This window comes from Crocodylus porosus, unplaced genomic scaffold (assembly GCF_001723895.1).
Source record: "Crocodylus porosus isolate Cpor-Errol unplaced genomic scaffold, CroPor_comp1, whole genome shotgun sequence".
NCBI lineage: Eukaryota > Metazoa > Chordata > Crocodylia > Crocodylidae > Crocodylus > Crocodylus porosus.
The window spans coordinates 72704519-72716667 of record NW_017728918.1 but is presented as its reverse complement, the minus strand read 5'-3'; the positions used below and the strand labels follow the sequence as shown (position 1 = coordinate 72716667).

General features: G+C 47.8%; 2 long non-coding RNA genes and 1 pseudogene across 2 annotated transcripts; all 3 read left to right on the top strand.

Annotated features, from left to right (window-relative positions):
* The first annotated feature begins 300 nt into the window (after window positions 1-300).
* Window positions 301-3209, top strand: LOC109312129 (annotated as a pseudogene).
* A 4683-nt stretch (window positions 3210-7892) lies between these two features.
* Window positions 7893-9637, top strand: LOC109311870. The gene is made up of 3 exons (XR_002101642.1): window positions 7893-7949; window positions 8899-8991; window positions 9558-9637. It is a non-coding gene; the product is annotated as an uncharacterized LOC109311870 (long non-coding RNA).
* A 146-nt stretch (window positions 9638-9783) lies between these two features.
* Window positions 9784-10858, top strand: LOC109311871. The gene is made up of 3 exons (XR_002101643.1): window positions 9784-9854; window positions 10284-10357; window positions 10779-10858. It is a non-coding gene; the product is annotated as an uncharacterized LOC109311871 (long non-coding RNA).
* The last annotated feature ends 1291 nt before the right edge of the window (window positions 10859-12149 follow it).

Genomic DNA, 12149 nt, shown 5'->3' with positions numbered 1-12149 from the left:
AGACTAACTGAGAACTGTCACGGAGGCCCGGGCGAGGGTGTAGGGGAGGAAGGAGCCCTCAAGGACCACCCCTCTGAGGTGACAGGAAAGTCTCGTTTCTGGCCCGGCGCACGCTAGAAAGAATCACTGAACATAGGAACCATCCAAGTCGTGGCAGGAAGTTCTGGTGTACGCCGCTCCGGAAACGGCACACTTCCGGCCGGAGGTGGGTAACCGGATGAGAATAGACAATGCCATAACCGGACTCGTTCACAGATCCCCAGTTGTTCCCAACCCTCTTCTTTCCTTGTTTTGGAGCAAATGCAGTACAAGGGCGAGAGGAAGTGGGAAGACGTAGAGATGGACACCACAGCATTCAGTGGCAATTACTGCCTGAGCTCTCAGACATGCTTAAAGTCATTGACCTGACGCACAGCGAGTTCTCCAGGCCAGTGTGTGTGCCCTTGAATCCCAACGGTATGGCTCAGGAGCAAGGCTTTCAGAGGCACAGTTGGCCACTTGGTGGGATTATGGCTGGTTGAAAAATTTCCATCTAAACTGGTTTTCACCAGAAAATTTAGTTCTCTCTGAAACAGAGGTCCTGTTTCCACTCCCTTCCCCCTGAGAAGGTTTCTGCTTTCCTTGAAACATTTGAATTTTTCATTAGAAATATAAGCATCCAAAAAGTTGAATTCTCTGGGGTGAAAGAAATATCTTAACTAAAATAATCTGGTTTGAGGCTGAACATTTTTGGCAACCAGAATTCTCAGGAAAAATGAAAATTTCCTGTAAAGAAGGATCCCACTTTTTGACCAGTGCTGTGTAGTGTACTGGTTTAGGAGTAAGGACACCTTGGCTCTGCCACTGTCCTACTGGGTAATCTTCAATGAGTCCCTTCACTTCTCTGTGTTTTTGCCAAAGGAAGTGATACTGCTATTGTCTGGGACCCTGGAGGGAAAGTCCATGTAAGAGCTAAGGATGATCATTTATAACATCTATCTACAGTGACCAAACTGTTCTGTGGCATTCTGTCTTGCAGGAGTGGACCAGAAACTCCTTCTTGCCATTGTTGTCCCCTTGTTCCTTCTCCTCTTTCTACTTCGTGCAAATGCTTTCTCCATCAACTGTTTGTGCAAAGAAGTTGCTAAAAGCGTGAAGAGACCTCAAGTTTTGGTATGAAAAGACTGGGGATGATGGGGGCCCATCCTGCTGCTAAGCCCCTGCAAGTCTTCCTAATAGCAAAGAGGAGCGGGGAGGCGAAGATGCTCAGCACTTAGAATGGGTGAGCCAGTCAGATAGGATGCTCCAGTATACTCCTTGCCATTTGCATTGCTGAAACAGTGGGACGCTTTCCTCAGAAAGGAGTCTCCTTGCACTGGGCACTCTGTATATATGTAAATTAGCATAACCCCACCGTAGCCTGCTGAGGCTCCATTACTGATAGGTCCATGATCAGAGTCATTCTCTATGGGTGGATTCTAGCATGGAATACACTATTTGCCTTAGCTTTAAAAACATCAGTTGAAGGAAAAAAACATCCATCTAACCTGCAAATCTCATTTCCCACTAGATTTTTTTTCCTATCTAAGGCCTTTGCCGTTGGTTCTTGAGAAGAAGCCTAATGAGGAAGAATTCTTTGTGGAGGAGCTCCTTATACCCATGCTAGAGCTGGAATCACAGAAGAGGAGGAACAATCCCTTAGCAAGAAAGAATGTATCACCAGCAGCTTCTCTCCTTTCCTTGTTGGAGGAGGAGAAGGACAACAACAGTTTCACACCCTGTATTGAAATGCCTTTGTTCCCAAAGAGAGACCCAAACTGTTGAGTGTCCAGCATGAGTCAGGAAAGGTTGGAGTCCAGCTCTGAATCAGGAGTCTCTCAGCTGAACAGAGGGTCTGTACCCAACCTTAATAGTGTAGTTTCTCTCATTTCATCTGGAGGGAGACTGAGGAGGACACATTGGGGTCCCACAACAGCAAGAAAACCTCCCTTTTGGACAGCTCTTCCTTGGGAGACTCCAGATATCCAACAGAAGGATACGAGCAGCGTAACGTGGACATGGACAGGTGCCAACAAGAGGCCTTCCTTCAGGTGACTGTGCTGACAGAGGGTCTTCATTTGAACCCTTCCTCTGAGGACCCACATCTCCCCACATGTCCTCACCTTTACCCTGACCTGGAGAGGCTTCCCTTCCCTGAGCACATAGCTTGCTTGAAAGGATGAGACTCTGAGGACTTCAGTGATCTCCCTCCCCAGGACATTGGCCTTCAGACTTTACAGTTTACAGAGGAGGAGGACATTTCAAGTGACTGCCAGTGAGACAGACTTTCTGGCCACACACTCAGCAGGAGGAACGGCACCTCCAGTCACCATGCTAAGGGAGACTTTTGAAGCTGAGACATGGGGAAAGCGTAGGACCATGGAGGAAAAGAACTACCAAAAGGTTAAATTCCAGGGCTATCAGCAGGTGCATTATATGTCAAGAAACTGATGGCATCATTGGGAGGAATTAAAGGACAAGCATTTGTCACCCTGTGCCTCTTTGTGCATCACTATCCAGACAGGGTAGCTTGTACTAATGTCTGTTGTATCAGGTGCTACAGCTCCAATTGCAAAAAAGGATGTGCTTTCACTGCAGGTAGCTAACACCCATTCGCCATCCTGCTGCAGAAACCCTGTGACCATAAGGCACTGTGATTTTACTGCAGGGAAAATAGGGCAAACTCAAATGTGGGCAGGATGCATGGTGATGATCTCACACATCTCCCCTGCAGCCAACACTGCAGGTGCCTTGCCATCCCATAGGAATTTATGGTGAGATAGGGATTGTGTGTTAATTATCTCTCAATAAAAACACTGGTGTATCAGAAAAAGCAAGGTCTGAAACAACCAGCCCATGCTGGCCATGTGGCAGGTTTCAGTCACATGTGGTTTGGGACCCAAGCTGATCAAACACCAGTTGCTTACCTGGGGTAGTGAAGTTATTCCCCATCCTTGGTGGCAAAAGTAAGGGTTGAAATTTGCCTCCTTTACAGAAATTTTGCTGCCTTCACTTTCATGGGATCAGGAGAAACTCATGGTCACCCTGTGTCAGAACAGAGAAGAAAAATCAAGGCCAAAAATATACGTTGTTTTTATTTTTGTTCTTTTTTTCATAGATTCATAGATGTTAGGTGCTGGAAGGGGCCTTACAAGATCATTGGGTACGGCCCCTCTACACTTGGCCAGGAAAGACTGTTTTATTTTGGTTTGTATAAAAATACATGTGTTGGAGATGAAATTCGTTTCACTAAGCAGAGCAGTTCAGTGCTGCTGTGTATTGATGGACAACTGCATGTTTGCATTTGCCCAGCCAGCCCAATGGAGGGCACCTCTACACACCTGGGAAACCTGCTGCCTTGGTCTGAGTGATATTTTAAGTGCTCCATCTCCTGTCTCTCTTCTGCAGACACAGTTTGCTGTCAGTGGCTCCAGTTCCTATGCTGGGTAGGTCTGGAGCCTGGCCATTCCTCAGAGCAAAGTCAAAGCTTCAGTGAACTACATAAGGTCAGAGGGCAGGCAATAGGCCAAGTGGCTGATGGTGAGACCTTGCACTTTTACTTATTTCCAGGTCAAAGGAACTTGTTGCCATTCTTTTCCAATAAAGGAAATAAGGAAATAAGAAAGGAATGCTGGTAGCACATGTGTAGGATGTATTGCCTTTGGTGGGAGTTCATAAACTGCCTTGCACCACCCCCTGTTCACAAGGAGGGAAGGACAGCACAGTACTAATGAAGGCCTTTAATGCTCACCTCCTTCCAAGGACTGGGAGATCCAAAGGGCAGATCAGATTATGTGGGAGCTGGTTAACTGCATGCAAAACCTTTCATCATTGCATATTACTGTACCTCATGTTTTTTATGACTAGAGATGACCGCAACAACAAGGCTTGGAATGAGATTGGCACTCCAGACTATTGTTTCACACCAGTCCCAAGGTGGGACTGACACCTGTCCCTAGAGGTCTGTGAAGTGAATGGAGAAGCTTAATCCAGTTTCTCTAGTGGAGACACTAGACACCAAACCAGACTTCCTTCCTTCTTTAAATCTGAGGAGAGAGCATGAGCTAAAAGGAAATTGAACAGGGACGAGACCTCATTTCTTTATAGGAGTTAAGATTATGCCCTAGTTTTCAGAGGGACTTAGCACCTGCAGCAGAAGTGAAAGGGTGATGTCTGTTTCTGAAGTTCAAGCCAGAAGCATGCAATTATCAAGGGAAACTGCTGCACATGCTGTATGCCTGATCTGCCAGTAGCAGGCAGTATTTTAATTGGCATGATTTCCCTGATATGGAATTGAGACATATCAGACCTAAGATTACAGAACTTGCTGTTGCTAAGTTCAGAGAAAAGTGCTCATGCAGGTAGCCCTGTGCAAAGGGCGTTTTGTTTTGTGTGTTTTGAAGGAAGCAAAGAGCCTGATTAAGTCAGAAGCTGTATTCACATAAAAAATATAACAGCTCCACCATCTTATACAATTCCTCCAGTCACTTATTTATTCTACTTGGTCCTGCATGTCCTCCAGTGTATGGGGGCACATGCTGTACTTAATCACACCTATTCATTTAGCAAGTACATGCAACCATTCTAGTATCATCGGGAAATGCTCCCTCCCCCTCCATGAATTACAGGCATTGCAGGAAAAGCAAGAGCAAACCCTCTGCAGTGAGAGTTTGACACATCAGAGGTCTCTGAAAAGGGACTCAGGAGGTCTCAGTTCAGTTCCCTACACTAGCACGTCTTCTAGACCTGCCACTTACTCCATCTTTGCCTCACTATCTTCATCTGCTAATTGAGAATAGTGAACATAGTCAGTTTTACAGGGGTTGTGTATGAGTTGAATAACTAATGTTTAGGGGATATGGCAGTGATGTGGGAAAGAAACAAAAGTACCTTTATATACAGATTTTCTACCGCATGAGACATTTGTGTGAGATTCCCACTGGACCAAATTTTAAAGTCCTGGATCATTGACCTCTCGAGTAGATTTCATGGCAGCTGTCTGCCCTGCACCTACCACTAGGAGCACTGGATGGAGGGGTGGGTGGGGCCTCCATGTAGACAGGCCCAGAACTCATGTGGGCAGGGTGCATTTAGTGGGCTGGATGGACAAGATGGCTGTAACCTAGTTTTGTAACATCTGAGGGCTTCAACAAGCCCTTTTGGATGACAAGATGAAAAAACAAAGGGGTCCAAAGCAGCTAGCAAGTGAGAGGAAACTTCTTCTGGTTCCGACCCGTTTTTATTTCTTACAAATTCAGCCATGGGCAGATTCAAATAATCAGTGTTGGAAGGTACCACATACCTGGAGAAGACAAAAAACTCCCAGGTGATCTGAAGAACTAAGATATTCTACATCAAAACAAATTTAGCCTCCTCTGGGGATACTTATATCTGGATCTTTATGCATCCCTGTGAAAGCTTACATGATATACAGCCCCTCACTGGTCAGCAGCCACCTATGAGGTAGGACAGGGTCACCTAAGTGTCATAGTGGTGCTTACATCACAAAAGCTGTTGGCTCATCTCTTTCCTGGGTCCTGGACCTGGTGGCTGGAGTGGTTCCGAACACATTCACGATAGGATCTGCTCAGTACATGAGAGAAGGAGAGCTTGTTTAAGCCAACTTTGAACGATAGAAGTCATCAACCTGAAACTACCTGGCAAAGGTAAGATCCCCATGATGTTCTCCATGCCTAATCTCTTGTCCCACACCCATTCTTGGAAGCACAAGGAATAGGTGGCTTAGCTAAAATTAGCTTTTCTAGAGCCAGATTTTCAGTCGTGCAAACCACTGTTACTTGGTGGCCTGGCCTGTAGCTTGGGTGATCGATACCAGGTCAGGATCAAGCCTTCAGCCTCTGAACACTGACATGCTTCTGATCATCAGAGATTGTGTTAGATGTTCTGGAAAAGGCCTCCTTCCATCCCCAAGGTATTATTGACCTTGTTCCCCTTGCAACCAGGTGGGTGGTGTGAGGTGACCATTACCTAAGCTTAAGCATTAGGGCAGCCTATAGACATGCTGGTTTGCATTCTAATTAAAACTCATTGGAGCAGGCTCAATGAATCAAGTCTGCTCCACATTCTAATTAAAATGCTCCAGCATTGACTCACTGTCATGTGTAATGAGCGCCCTCCCTCCCCCCACATTTTAAAATAGCTGTGGGGGTGCTTTAAATCTCATTGAATAAGCTTTAGTTAAAGAGATCCAGTGGCCATTTTAAAATGTGGGGTGTTTAAAACATGTGATGGTGAGCCGTTTTAATCAGTGGCTGTTGGGGAACCACTCTAATTTAAACAGCCCCTCCTCACCTGTTGGCACGTATATAGGGAGCCTAGCTTTCAAAAAACTTTGGTTCTAAACCATCATTTTGGGTGCATGATCCCAATTCTCCAACTAATTGCCAAGGAGAAAATAATTGTTATTGTCTGCATGACTTTCCCTTATTTTCCTGAAAACAAACATCATAGTAACCTCCCCATCTACCTGGGTGGGCTATTTTGCAAGCAAATCTTCTAGCATAACAGCAGGAGAAAGGAGAAGACACATCTTCTTCTCCCTGACCAGGTCCAATCTCACCCCTCTGGCTGGTACAGCTGTGGCCATTGTGCACAGGACTGATGATTATAGATTCTTACCTTCTGATGCGGACCGACACCAGAGCATCATCTCCATCCTGACAAAGAAGTGCTTTCTGGCAGAACTAAATTGCACTAAGGAAAGTGCCTCTTTGGCAGTACCAGCTTCCTCAGCCCAGGAGAGTGGCATAGAGAGCTCTCCCATTGTTGCTGTGCTAGGAAACCTTTTCTTTGTGCCCATGCCAGAGGGTTTGGCTACAACAGGGTGGTAATGAGTGAGACCAATGTGATTTCTCACAAGGAAATCTACAGAATTCTTTCCCTCCATCCCAGGTTTTTCCACCAGTGATGCCTCTGCAGAAAGATACCTCATGAACTAAGCTCAGGGCAGTCCTGGCCCAGTGTTTGGCTAGGCAGACATGGAGCCTGACATTACTGTGAGCCTTCTGCTGGAGAGACTCCAACAGGAGGAGGTAGGGTGGTGGCTCTGTATCACACAGCTGCTTTAAGCATTTCCTTCCAAGGCTGTGCAGGGTGGAACCCCAACTAAAACTGGTACTTGCCCATCTGCTATGTCTTTTTCATTCCTCCTCTCCTATTAAAGGTCACAATACAACTTGCCCTTGTTATATTGTGATGTCACTGTGATATCAGGGCACGCTCACATGCACATCATCTCCCCCTCCCTAATGGAGGGTAGATATGGTATAAGCCACATTTAAGCAAGCCCTCACCCTGTGGATAATGCTGTGAGCCTCTTTAGCATCTTCCTCCAAGTATCTCACAGCACTGAGATATGAAATATAGTTTCCCAGCAGCCTTGTAAGCCTAGAAAGCCTCATCCTTGTGGTTCAGGAGGTGAAGTGACTTGCCCACTGTCCCACACTAAGTCATGAAAAGAATGAGGAATACAGCCAAGGGTGCTGAATCTCTGTCTAGACGCTGGGCAACACGCTTTCTCCACCTGATACGCTGTCATCCAAGTATGGCTCCACTGGGATAGGGGAACCTGGTTCACAAGTATTTCACCACCTTTCTTCATTCAGTAACAGAACCAATCACACAGTGGTTTTTGGCAGCATCTTGCCCAGCAAACTCCTGCTAAATTTGCTGCTCATGATCACTCAGCAGTTCCTTGTTACTCCTCCTGTGACCCTGTCTCTGAAGGAAACGTGTCAGTCACTCCCACCTCCCCAGTACACTGGAGTGACAGGCAACAGTAACAGGCAGTGTGCAGTTGTGTGTGCTGATAAGCGCCAGTGAGCACTAGGATAGGGGGCAGCTCCTTTGAGAGGCTTGCCTGTCTCTTGCAGCAATATAGGGGAGGGGTCAACAATCTTCATGTCACCAGGGTAAGATGCCACCTGGGAAACCAGCATTGGCCTTTGTCTGTATGCATGGGTGTGCACTCTGGCACATGCATGTGCACGTATGACTTACCCTAGGAACTCCATAGCTCTCTTGGGGCTTTCCTGATGCAGTTCAAGACTCCTTAACGGATCGACCTTGCCTACCATTGGGAGCTGAACTCACAGCAGCCAAGTTTGTAGATCATGGCTGTGTTGGGAATGCCACTTCTGTTTTCTGGGAAGTCTGATAAGGGGAGACAAAAGAAATGAACTACCGGACTGCACCTTCCAGCTGAGTTTTGTTCTGCTCTCTCTGAGCTTGGCCTCTTAAAGCTCCATGGGGTATGGAGGACTGGAGGTTGTCTCTTGTGGAGTGCAGGGATTATGGTCGGGGCCTGGCATTTTAAAACATGGAGATTTAGGGCTCACTGCTATGGGTTATAGAAATGAATGGTTACCACCCCAGTGCCTGTGAAGCATGTCTCTCCTCTCCAGAGACAGGTGGCATTCTGTCTTTGTTTGCACCTGGGCAGCCCCCTGAGGCAGCACAGGTTTACCGAAGGGGAAAATCCCACTTCATCTCTGTGCTCCCTTGTCCTGTGTCCCTGGGGCAGTGTGCACAGATGCTGGCTGGTCCTGACTCTGTGGTTACTTTTGGGGCCTACAACACCCATGGGCTGTAGGACCCACTCTCCTCCTGGCATCCTTTGGAAGGAATATAAATCTCCAGAGAGTGGTAATCTGGGTGGGGTGTGTTCAGGGTACTGGCAGGGCTCAAACAGTGCAGTGTGGTGTGGTCAGAGCTGCAGACATGGAAACTTCCAGCCCCAAAGCAGTAAAGCACTAAGCATTGGGCAGTGAGGTCTTTTTTCTCACTCACTAATTTTCTGCTCTTGCTCACTCCATGGTTCTCCTCTCTAACCATCCCTTTGACTTTCACCTTCTGTTGCAGAGTCTGAGCCAGATCTTGGAGGTGGCCTATGATTTTCAGCTCCCTCTCCCCGATGGGAAACTCAAGAGCATCTGCTTTGCCCTGCACACTCAGGTAAGGGAAGGTCAGTCCTGTACCACTGATCCTGAGGCCCAGCAGGTCCACGTCCCATTAGCCAGACAGCCCCAGACAGCCCCAAGGACACAGGAAAAGGGAGCACAGAGATGAAGTGGGATTCTCCCCTTTGGTAAACCTGTGCTGCCTCAGAGGGCTGTCCAGGTGCAAACAAAGACAGAGTGCTGCCTGTCTCACCCAGGAGAGACATGCCCACGAAGAATAAAACAGGTGATGGCTTCCTTGTCTCCCCTCAGTCCAGCTCAGCTGATGGGGAGGTCCATGCATATCCCTTTGTCATAGCGAGTCAGGACCAGAACAATCAACCCTGTAGTGTGAGTCCAGCCAAGAGCAGCTGTGATGCTAAAGAGACTTGGAAATCAGGATCCATCTTGTTTATGGTCTGGACCTTTGATTTCTTGGCTCTTGCTGTGATTGCAGTGATGTCTCCTGGGACTCAGAAATACTGTGGTTCAACTCATTGACAGTGAGAGTTCAGGATCCATTCCACACTTTCATTTGTACCCAGATGGGACTCTGGAGAATCTCTTCCCTTCTTCTCACAGGTGTGTGATATTGCACAACTGCTGAGATGAGAGAACCAGGTCAAGGTGCTCTACTGTCTCCCTTTGCTCGGTAAGGAGAGGAGACTCCAGGTGACATGGGGGTTTCCTTCAACCTTCCCTGCACTGTGTCAAAACATGGAAGGGGGGATGAGAATGAGGAGTGCTGAGGTCACTGAGGTTGTGCTCTTTCCCCCTGCATCTGTCTCTCCCCAGATCAATTTATTTCCCTCAAGACCAACAAGGAGGCAAGCTGTGTGGCATCCCTCTTAATCTTTAGTGGCATCATTGCTGCTGACTGTAAGTATGACCAGAGCAAACATGTTGACTGCCATCTTGGCTGACCCTTCAGGAACTGAGTTAGGACTGTCCAGGTTGAATAACCTGTTCTGCTCTAGCTGTTCTTCTTATAGCCCTTGCTGTATAGAGCTAGAGCCAGACCTCTGTCCTCTGCTGCTGTTACAGAGGGCCAGTAGCACCCTGAGTCCTGCTGGATGACACAGGAATGCTTAGGCCAAATCCTGCTCTGACACCTTTCCTGGCAGTACTCTGAAATGAAGAGGTTTAATAAGACCTTTGTTATGGCCCCAGATACTTTCCTGAGTTCCAAAGTAGAGATGGGAGGTTGTGCAGGTTGCCACAAGCTGTTCTTCTGCAATCTGGGTGCATCTTGCTATGGAGGATGAGCTCCCAGAACACTGCAATATTGTGCCCTCCTTCTCCTTACAGTGCCGGAGATGAGCAAGAAAAAATGTGAGCTAGTCAAGGCCATGAGGTGCATGCTTGAAAATCAGAGTATTCAGGTGAGGTGATTTGTGAGTTCTGGCTGTGCTGGGGATGGTACATGGACCTGACACAAAATTCCCACCCAAGATTCTTGGTTCAATTGTAGAGAAAACCTTTCCCCCCTGTCAGTGGCTTCAGGGAAGTCAGTGCAGAGAGTCTGCCCTTCTGCTTCCAAAGCTGGGGAGAGTCGGGATCTAGAGAAATGTAAGCAAATTGCCAGTGGGGAGGGGATCTGCTTTCCCTCAGATGCCAATACAGGACTACTGACTAGCAAGGACACATTGTTCTCTTGCCTTTTTATTAACCCTAGAAATAAAATTGAAGGCCTGGGGACCCTTCACCCTCCTTGTCAATCTTTCCAAGGTTTGAGGGAGGGTTTATGCCATGGCTAGTCCCTGCCACCATTTGGGCATAAGGGCTGTCCTTACTGCAGTCCAGGTGAAGAAGGCTGTCCTCCATTTCAGCAGGACACTGCTCAATGTGCAGGGCCTGGATGACTGGGCTGGGACTTAATGGCCTATATTTTTAAGCAGTCCAGCTTGTCTAGCAGCCAAATGGTAAGATAAATTGAAATTGGAGACTTGGTGCTGTTGTTCTAGCAGGTTGAAACCTGCCATTGGCTTCAGCAGGAGCATGGGGTGCATCAGGGCAGCCAGGCTGTCATTAGAACCAGGGTTAGACCATTTCCACTGGTATAGATCTAAGGAAATTCTCATGATGTCATTGAAGCTACTCTGGATTTTCCCCAGGATGCCAGTGAGACCAGACTCTGAACTAGACTATGTACATCTTCTAATGAGCCTTGGCTTCTCACTGTCAGGTGGTCGCTTTGGGTGACAGCAGCCACACACATTCTGCCCTGCGGGGACTGTGGGCTCTGCACTGCAAAATCCATCCTGCTGTTGGAGAGCAGTGGAAGATCAAGATTCCCATCCTGCTCCTGACCGTTGAAGGTAACAAGCAAGGAAGGTGCGCAATGATCTCTGCAGAATGGAATGGAAGGGGGAAGGTTGCAGCCTCCTGGAGCCCCTCATTGTACCATTCCCCTTCTGCAGCATCGCATGCTTGAGAGCCTCTACTCTTTGTCATGGGGGCAAATCCAGGGGCTTGACAACATTGAGGCTGATGGGACCCAGGGTAGGGCTTGCCCATAAAGGGCTCCACCAGAGGAACCACTCTCCTGCAGTTCCCTGCACGCTTGGGGGGTTTCTGTTGCCAGAGGAAAACTGTGCACTTTGCCCTTCTGTGAAGCCCAGTCCTGTACTGTGCTGTGCTGAGCACATCTGTGAGGTGCCGAGCGCCATCCAATCCCCTTATGACCAGTTCTGCAGGGACTGGTTGTGCACAACTTCCAGACATGCTAGAATGATATATACTAGAGTGCAAGGCCTATGACCAGGAGGTGACCGGGTGCAGATGCAGGAGCTTCCAAAGAATTGATGTCCAGGGAGGCAGCTGGGACTCTTCTTCAGTGCCTACGGCAGTGACATCCTTCTTGTTTGCCTTCCACTTCCAGGAAATCCTGAGACCTCCCAGGATAATGCAATCTGGAAGTACCTGCTGCTGAAGGTACAGGATGGCTCTCAGAGCTGTTGTTGCAGACAGCCAAACTGGGTAGGGCTGTCTGGGAAGGGAGGGAACCCTCATGCCTCAGGTGATGAGGTGATGAAAGTCAATAACCCAGAAAGAGTCCAAACTGGAAGGTTTGCCAGTCTTTTTGAGTTTGGATCGACATCCAGGGTTGTCCATTTGGGATCATCCAGCCTTTCCCTACAGTCTTTGAGCTCAAAAAATTGAAGGAGATGAGGC